General features: G+C 31.7%; 1 long non-coding RNA gene across 1 annotated transcript; it reads right to left on the bottom strand.

The window, feature by feature from the left end:
- Window positions 1-7,700: 7,700 nt before the first annotated feature.
- Window positions 7,701-8,328, bottom strand: LOC142172832 (uncharacterized). The gene is made up of 2 exons (XR_012701799.1): window positions 8,256-8,328; window positions 7,701-8,100 (listed from the first exon to the last, which is right to left on the bottom strand). It is a non-coding gene; the product is annotated as an uncharacterized LOC142172832 (long non-coding RNA).
- Between the last annotated feature and the right edge of the window lie 2,091 nt (window positions 8,329-10,419).

The raw sequence follows: 10,419 nt of genomic DNA, 5'->3' as shown, positions 1-10,419 counted from the left end.
TGTAGTTATCATGTGTTGTAACATGATAAGGTCCCCACAGGTCAGCATGCAACAATTCAAATATTTTGGTGGTAATGCTGGTCTTTTGGGGAAAAGAAAAATCTTTCTTGTCTGGCCATGGGGCAAATAGAGCAAAGGAAAGGCTGTTTGGATGAAAAACTAGTAGGTATTGAGGTAATGTTTCCCGTTTTGACAAAAGGCACATGGCCAAGTCTATTATGCCACAGAACATTCACATCATTTCTAATAGGTATATGAGTAAAATATTGTTCTTTATTGCTTGCAGATGAACTATTTACAGTTGAAAGAGGAATACTTATTCATGAATAATGACTTATTTATAGTTCTTTGAAGATGACACTGAGTGTTGCAAGCACTACAACAACCTGACATAAGAAGAACACTGACTGTAGTATTGTATTGTTTGCTCTTCAAACATTTTTGGCATATCAAGTACAAGCCATACATGGCTTTACCAATCACCAGAGGCCTCTTCATTGAAGGGACCTGAAACATACATGAATTGTTAGAGAAAGCAACTAAGCGTTCAGGTTTAGTTAGAGAGTGAACAGAAATCAAATTGTATTTGAAAGAGGATATAAACAACACTTTTTCCAGGATAATTTCAGGTGCAAGTGTCACACTGCCAGTCTGTGTTACCCTTACTTTATATCCATCTAGGAGAATGACAAGAGTGGGTATGACAAAGTTATAATTTTGGTCAATAAGGATTTGTTAAAGGTCATGTGAGTAGAAGCTACATAATCTAATATCCATGAGTCAGCTCTATTTTTGAAACAATTACATGATAGTTTACTAAAATCAATAAAAGATGTGCATGCAACAATACCTGCAGAGTTGGTAGTTGCACAGGCTAGATTCATATTGCTTGTGCTCTCTCCTCCATTTTCCATCCGAAAGTGTTGTAGTAGGTTCATGATATGCCCATACTGCTCCTGAGTCAAATTAACACCTTGACTATCCTTGTGTGCACTAAGTTCATCGTGTGGTGGCATATTCACCTGAGGTCCATGTACATTTGTAACTGTCCTGTTCACCATGTTAAAGCCACTGTTGGGCTTGAAATTCTAATTTGAATTGTGCTGGCCAAAGTTGTTATTCCTCTTGAAGTTTTAATTTGAACCATGAGGATATCCATGTAGTTTGTAATACTTTTCCTTGGTGTGTCATTGTTTCTTATACACACACTGGCCTCGGCCTGTTTGCACCATTATAATTGTTGCTAGGGGAGTAATTGGTCCTGTAACTCTTCTGCTTTGAGGTGTTTACACTGAGGGAGGTCGATTTCAAAGCAAGCTGATTACTAGGTCTAATTTCCCTTTGTTTCTCCTCTTGGACTAACAAAGAGAAAGCCTGCGCCATTGAAGGCAATGGATTCATCATCAAAATGCTGCCTTGCACCACAATATAGACCTCATTAAGGCCCATGAGGAATTATGTTAGTCGCCTATCTTGTTCTGCCTTGTGCATACTCTCTTTTGCCCCACAGGTGCAATGACAAGTACATTGATTTTTAGCACTTAGATTGCTTAGTTCTTCTCACAACTTCTTCATCTTAGTGTAATACCCTGTGATATCAAGGGATCCTTGGGAAAGATCATTGATTTACTTCTGAATCTGATATAACTTTGCACCATTAGTCTGGTCCTATCGTTTTCTAACTCCTTCCACAATTTTGTCGCATTATTTACATATTCGATGCTATCTGCAATTTCTTAAGATAATGAGTTCAAAATTCACGAGGTTACCATATCGTCACATCTATCCCACAGTCGAAGCTTCTGTGAATTTGAATATGGCCTCTTACATTCCCCATTGATGAAATCTACTTTGTTCTTCACAGAAAAGGCACGTAACACACTCCTCTTCCATGATCTGTAACCAACACCACTAAAGGGAACTGATACTAACATAACACCAAGATTGTCCGAGGGATGCATGTAGAAATGACTACTCAAATCCACGTCGGACTGACCACAATCAGCTGGCAAATTGGCTTATAAACCACTAGAATGTTCATTCTCATCCAAAATTGCCATGACTAAATCGATTAAGTTGAAGTGTCAAGGAACAAACCAGTAATTTGCAACTGAAAGTTGTGAATCGCAGTAGACGAATCCCAAATGACTCGAATTTAGGTTTGCATGTATCGAGTAGAATAAAAAAATTGGTCGATCTAAAATAGAACAATAATTATCGGAGATGAAGTTTCCACGCTCTGATACCATATCAAACTTGGATGGCCAACTGGAGATGAGCTCGAGCTGAGCTCCAATGGAGATTCAATGGAAGCTTCTAGATGTGGCAGTTGTGTGAAGAAGAAGAGACAATAAGAAGGAGAAGAAAGAAGTGGGAAAATGAATCTCAATCTATTGATGCTTCAGATAGAGAGTTACATACAAATTAAGGAGGAAATATTACAACTAATACAGTTGGCAGCTATTTGCCATACAGCTGGCAACCAACAACTAACTAACAAACTTAACAAACTACTAACTAACAAGCTAACTCATCAATTAACTAATAATTAATCTATGTCTTAACGTACTCCATCATATTTTCCTAGAAATTGAAAATGAGAAATATTCTTGCCATTTTAGGGTTGCTAGCTTCTTTTACCGCAACTTATTTTTATTTTCTTTTACAACAGGATCGAGGTTAGGTTTGTCACTGTCGAATACTTTTTTGGACTAGATTTTCAACCGTATAATATTAAAATATGTGAACCCAGTAGTTGTGGTACAGGTTTTTGATGAACCATCAAAGGCCGCAATGAATAGTAATTAGTACTTTAATGTTTTAGGTAGGGAATACTTTACTTCATAAAAAATTTCGGTGCAAATTTGAATTAGTCTAATCTCAAGAACGAATATCAAACATCAAATCTCAAAAGCATATATCGAACATCGAATGAAAAATAAAAACACACAATTTTTTTAATGGACAACAACCAAAGTTGTCGGTGAATAATACAGTCGATTTTTTTCTTTTGTGTTTTTTTTTTTCCCTTTAAATGTTGGCCATCAGATAATCTCCCAATTAGTCCTCCCACTGTTCTAATTTAGGTGACTTGTGGCCCTACAAATATTCTGGAAAATTTTGCCGGATAGATGTTTGGAGAGAAAATTTGCTTTAGAAAATAAATGTTTGGTAATTGAAATTTCTGTAGAAATTTTATGCTCCTTCCGTAGAACATTCCAAAAAAGTGCCTTAATACAAGCTCCAACTTAAAACAGTGTACCAAGCAAACTCATTCAGAAAACGTTGCGAATTATTGAAAAGGTTTGGTGGACTCATTTTGATGTGAAACGCACGTTAAATGTCCGAATATGTGATTATTTTAGAGGGAAAAGGTTAAAATTTGTTCATGTACTATTTGAAATTATTTAATTTTATCATTCGTTAATTAAATTTTTGGTCAATTCATACTATTTAATGTTAATAAATTATTTTTGTATTTGTCCTCATCATTAACAGAGCTCTAGCATGACGTGGGTGGGCTATCATTCGTTAAATTTATGGTCAATTCATAATATTTATTGTTAATAAATTATTTTTGTATTTGTCCTATCATTAACAGAGCTCTGGCATGACGTGGCTGGACACCATATGTCCAAATTTTTCGAGAAAAGATTCATATGTACTTCTTAATTTTGACTATGATTTAAAATTATCCCCTGGTTGTAGTTTTTCTTGAGCCAAAGGCAAATTGGGTGGGCATTCGGGTAGTTCATATTGGATGTGAGAATTTCGGTTTGGATTTTCGGATTGAAGAAATGTCAATTCAAATCAAATCCAAATAGCTCGGATTGGATCGGATTTTTTAAGTTCGGTTTCAGACTAATCGGTCTGAACATTATGGATTTTCGATTTTGAACGTATAAGTTGAGATGTTTCTACTTTTTACAAAAATGAATATCCAATGAAGTACTCATGTTCAATTACCTGAAAAGTTCCTCATTCTTGCCACAATCATCCAAAAAAAAGTATTCAAGTAGTGAAATTATTATAAAAAAATACAACAGAGACATTAATACGGCCGATAAGAAGTAGCAATAGTAAAATCATGTTCAAATAGAAAATATTTTGATAGTAACTTAGTACTGATTAATATTGAGTATATGAGATAATATCTAATAGATAGGGTATTGAACTTATTACTATTGACATATAGTATAATAGACTAAATATAAAGTATAAAAATTTTCGGATACCCAAAAATCTGAAGTACCAAATCAATATCCAATCTGAAATATGAAATTCAGAATTTTTAAAAATTAAATCCAAATTCTGATCCATAATTCAAAAATCTAAAGAAATCGAATTTTAGTTTTAATTTAGGATTTGCCCAAACGATGCCCACCCTAAAGGTAAATATAAGATTTTCCCCTAATGAGCAGGTAAGATTGCACTTTTAGAGCTACTTATGGGACGTTGAAATATTATTATCTATAGCATGAAGTTCTATTATAGATTCGTGGAACATAATCTTACTTTAAAAATACTTGGATTCGCTTACTGGGTTGTAGCTCTTTAGGTATAAGTTAGGATGCTTTTTGGGTCGTAACAATAATACATAAAAATTTATATGGAAATTAATAAAATCCGTATAGCTAGTATCATTATTACATAGTTGTTCCCTGTTACAGCTAGTACCTAAATTAATTATCCAAAAAACAAATAAAATCTTGTACTGTACAATATTTTCCAAATTATTTTAACCAAACGGCTAAACTAGCATTAATGAAGGTACAATCATTTGTACCAATGGGGTCAATTGTCATGAATATCGACTAGTGGTCACCTTCAAAGTGTCGTGCAACTGTAGAGCTAATAGCTATCACTAATAATTAATGAGTAGGCCTTGTTCTTTTCTCAGTATCCAAACTTGCATTTTTCTCTTCATTTGAATTAGGTAAACACATATCATTTGCATGGTCTTGTGATGAATGATGCTATAAATAAACAAAACAAAAAAACGTAAAATTGGCCTGAAATTTCTGACTTTTATTGATAAAAAGAAGGGGTTAGTTTCTTCATTCAATTTGACTTGCTACACTTTGATCAATGCATGATTGATGAGCCCTCCTTTTCATCAATTTGTCCTTATTTTTTCTCTTCTAGTTTATACAATTGTCCTCACTTTCTATGAGCTGGTAGATCAGTACAAGATTATCTATATTGATATCTTGAGATTTTCTAATAAATTTATTTGTAATGTAGCTACTTGGCAACATTACTTTCATGGTCCATTTAGCTCACGGATTTTGAACTGCATTCTTGGATAAAAATTCAAAAGATGCAATCTTAATTGAAATCGTCTAGAAATAGAAGTTTTGTGGTCAACTACTCTCAAGAACCAATAAAATTGTTTTCCCAAATACACTAAGAAATTTGTATTTACCTACTTTCAATTCTCTATTACTGTACATATATAGATAAGTAATTTATGTGTCAAAAGGGTCTATTGAAAATAGTCTCTTTGCTTTCATAAGGTAGGTGTAAGACTTGCATACACATTACCTTTTTCCCGGACCTCATTTTTGAGATTACACGAATTTTGTTGTTGTTGTTGTTGTAGATAAGTAATTTATGCATGCATTATTGCTTCTTATGCTCATTTTTATAGGACTGGAAATGTCAGATTTGTATGTTTTTGAATATTGAGATATGAGCTTTTGATCTTTTCCCTTCAAGTGTCGCAAGTTCTCCATAAAAGAAAAGAAAGAAGGAATCTTGAAAATATTTCATTTTTAATTAAAGTTTCACTTCAATAGTACGTTAAAATATAAAAATATTCCACATAAGTAAAAGGAAAAAACAGAAAAAGTTGTTTGTATTCATCGGTGCATCAAATGTGTAAATCTTACTACTAGTTTAGGTTTCTCTTATAGAACATGACAAAGATTTTAAGATCAAGACATTAATATCTTTTTGTAGAGTTCCAATCATAGATAAAACAGACAAAACTTGGTCATGTTATTGAAAAAGAACAAACAGAAAAAAGAGGAGATTGGAAAATATACGAGCAGTATTCACAAAAGAAAATGCATGTGAAACGTTAAAAGGGAAGGAATATTTATGTCTTAGTTTGGTCCCTAGTAGGAAAGTGGTCCTTGTGATTTTCCAAAAAATAAAATAAATAAATAAATAAATCAAAACCCACTATTTATTGCTCTCAACTCTGAGCTGGTAGAGCAGAAAATTCAACTAAGATCAATCAATAGAGAAGAAGATAATTCAGCTAATATGAATCAATAGAGAAGAAAGTGGATAACTGAGATTATTTTTCTGCTCAATTAAAATACAGTTGCAACCACTTTTTGCTTTGAATGTTTGTCGCATTGATTTTTTTACCTAGTTTGACTTTCTATATTTGTTTTTAATTTATTTGTCAAGCGAAAAGAATAGGACCGAGATACATGGCAAAGGACGAATATAAAATTTAAACTTAATAATAAATTGAATCAAAAGGGATACAAACTCTGGAAAACAAGCAACAACGTACACAAATGGGGTATGCGGAGGATAGTGTGTACGCGCCTTACTCCTACTATATATAGAGAAACTGTTTTTGATAGAACCTCAACTCACGACAAGCATAGTCATAACAGTTGGAGAAAGAAATACACTATTGAAGAAATCAATGGGAAAAAAGAAGCAATAATAACAACAAGGTAATTATAAAACCGAAGCAGAAGCAACTCTGGAGAACAAGTTTTTGTTGATAATTAACCCTCTTGTTATGATTTTATTTATCATAGAGTTTAAATTCTATCTATTGATAGTATAAAGTTACAGAATTAGGCAATTTAAAAGTCAGTTGAAATAATCTATTTTATCAGAACAATTGGATGCAGAGCTAAAAGCTAACAAATATTGGGCTAGGAATTTGGGCTCTTTACATAACTAAGCAATATTTAAAAACATAATACATCTTGGTAGCAACAAACTTAATATATCACTAGTAGCAGCAAAAATATTTCTTCTATAGCATATTCTAACCAAAACCGAAACCCCAACAATATGCCTAAAATCTCGCACCTTTGTAACATAAGGATTTGTTCCTTATTTAACTCCTATACTTCCTTAATCCCCCAACACTACCGATTTCATTACTTTTTGCGTTTTGGATAATATTATTTAGAGAAATTTTTATAAAGGACTATCTTTTAGTAGTAATTAGCCATTTATAGATATTATTTGCTATATTACGGATTATAGATACCTTTTATGTGGTTATAAGATGTATTTGATGTATTTAAGCTATTGTATTCATGAATACAACAGCAAAAATAGACGTGAATCAGGGAAGTCCAGCTAATCAGTTGTTGTATTCGAGTGTATTCGACTATATTCATGGAGTGAAACATGGGGTTAAAGCTGGACAGATTATTGTATTCGACTGTATTCACGCGTGAAATAGGTGATTACACTATTTTTAAAACGGAAAGTGAATCAATTAACATAATAGACTCCTAATATAACTCAACAAACTCAATTATAACACATAAATTTTGTATTTTTCAGTTATAAAAAAGATTCTCAACCGAAATATACCCCAAAAATATAGCAATCTTCAGAGAATTATATAATACATCTGAATACATAAATTATATTAATTAAAAAAACATATGAATACATTCATGGCATATAGCGAGACAGTGAATACAATGAAATACATTGAATACAACGGGATACATTGAAATACAATGAGAAAAAGAACACCGAATACAACGAGATACATTGAATTACAATGGGAAAAAAGATAGTGAATACAATGAAATACATAGAAATACAGCGAGATACATTGAAATGCTCTAAAAAAAAGGTAACAGAATCTTCAAATTGCTCAACCCCAAACTTCAGACGACCTATTTTAGTCGACGATTTTTCGATGACCCATCGGATTCCGGCCATGATTCCATAAGCAGCGATGAGAGAAAGAAGAAGAAAACGAGAAAGATCGTTGAAGAAGAATTTGCTAGCATCCGTAACGCATCTGAAGAAGTTAAAGTCCCAGAACTGAATTTGGCTAGCACCCGCTGGTAACGAATCGGAAGAAATTGCTAGCACCCACTGAAGAAAAAATTGCCAAGAAGTTAAAGTCCCAAAAAATTCCTTGCCATGGAAAGGAGGAAGAAGAAGAAGAAGAAGAAGAAGAAGAAGAAGAAGAAATATACTAGCAGAAGAAAACAATCAAAATCGGAAAGGAAGAAGAAGAAGAAACATACTGGAGTTCCATGGAGATTTCGTTGCCTTTATTAGGGTCAAGCCAGAGAGGCAGCGTATTTTATGAGAGAGAGGGCAACGTATTTTATGGCTTAAGGGTAGGAGGTGACCATAAATAGGTATTTGGCTATAAAAATCAAAAGGTAGTTATAGAATATAATTTTTTTTAAATGGTATTTATTTAAAATAAATAAGGTATCAACCTTTGCTATAGGAGGTAACTAATCCTATTATTTAACATGTATTTTGACTAATTTTATATTATTTGATTTTTGATTCTTTCATGTGTGTATATTTTTAATATTAATGATATATAAAAAGTATATTAATTGGCATTGTAAATATTTTACAAATATATTAAATATATATAGTGTATATTTAGAGTAATTAAGTATTATACTGTAAATATTCTACAAATATACTAGTATATGCATAGGTTTTTTCTTGAAGATTTTTATATTTATGGTATAGAATATTTTATATCTTATACATACCATGAACATGCCATAAGAAAAATTTCCAGCTAATCACATTATTAATATTAATATACAAAATATAAACAAAAAATGTATGCATATTTTAGTTGAAAATATATAACGTATATTTGTTGTGTATATTTGTCGTATAATCATTATGAACAATTTAAATTTAATATATATATATATATATTGCTTGTATAAAATAATAAGTAAAAATATTTAAATTTGATTTTTATATGCAAGAATGGAGATAGAAGGTAGCAACAATAAAGGAAGAGGGGGGAGTGCCGTTACAAAAGAGTGAAAAAAGGAAAATTTTACTATAATGACGAGAGAGAAATGATATCAATATTATTAGAATAAAACTAACTCCTTAATCTGAGGGTCAGCTTATTTTTAAAATGTGCTAGAATTATAAAAGAAATTACCATTTATGAAATAAATGAAGAATAATATTATTAATGAAAATAATACTAAATAAAGGGTTAGGCATGTAAAAATGTCTTTTTTTTTTTTTTTTGCTAAACCCAATCAGAAGTTACCAAAAAAGTCAGTTACTTGCATATTGGGCTGTTATAAAGCCACTTAGCCCTTTATGACAAACTAGGGTCTAAAGCTGAACAGAGAAAAATTGTTGATTCGATTTTCCAAACCTTAATATTTAATTTACCAAGAATATAAAAACTATGTCTTACATTTTTCTTTTCCATCACTGTTTTCAAGATGAAACAGAGGAAAAATAAATTCCTTGACAATTTTCATCACTCTTTCAAAAGTTCATAACGTTGAAAAGAAAGGCAAAAACATCAACTACATACAGACATAAGTATTTGAAAAACTATGAAACATTAACTATGTAAGTATAGCTCACCCGATTTTACTGTATGATATCCAAAATCATATTGAAAATTTGAAACTTATATATTTCAGCATATTTTCTAAATAAGGCAGGACAACATATATATATTCTAAAGAAAGAAAAAAAAGAGAATAAATATTTTCTTTTGTTGAGCATATGATTTTACTCTCTGTTCTCTGCACTGCTCCCCACATCGGTATTTAGATAAAGGCTGGAGCAAAGAGCAGTGTATATAAAGGGCCGGATGATACAATTTAAAGCATACCTTTCTCGGCCTTTTGGCTAATATAAGTGTAGTATCTGTTTTTATCAGTTTAATATGGGAAAATTTTTGTTCCTATACCATATAGAAAACTATATTATTAAATATGTTCATAGTTTGCATATTACTCTTCATGCTAATAGTATTTTTACAAAATATAGATCATGCATTAAATAAGGATTTTTATAAAATATAGACCATGCATTAAATAAGGAATCATTTAAATAAGGAATCATTGTAGCTGTAGGCTTTCTTATTTAGGCGCGCTAAAATTGAGGAATTAAATATTCTTCCAGATTTTCCAAATGCAAATCACGCACATTAAACTTCATCGTCAGTTTCGTTTCAAATGTAGCGTCTCTATATCAAACACAATTATTCTTCTATAATTCAAAAATGAATTGATTATTCTTCTACAATTCAAAAACAAATTGATTATTCTTTTACAATTCACAAATCAAAAACGACTAAATCTTCTACAATTCTTCTACATCAAACGCAATTATGTCCAAATTTCAGTAATACAAAGCAAAGGAAAAGAGAGCAGCAATTCCACCATTGACAGC

This window comes from Nicotiana tabacum, chromosome 18 (assembly GCF_000715075.1).
Source record: "Nicotiana tabacum cultivar K326 chromosome 18, ASM71507v2, whole genome shotgun sequence".
In the NCBI taxonomy this organism is placed as follows: domain Eukaryota; kingdom Viridiplantae; phylum Streptophyta; class Magnoliopsida; order Solanales; family Solanaceae; genus Nicotiana; species Nicotiana tabacum.
Note: the sequence above shows the minus strand (reverse complement) of the source record. Positions and strands in the feature narration are given on the sequence as shown.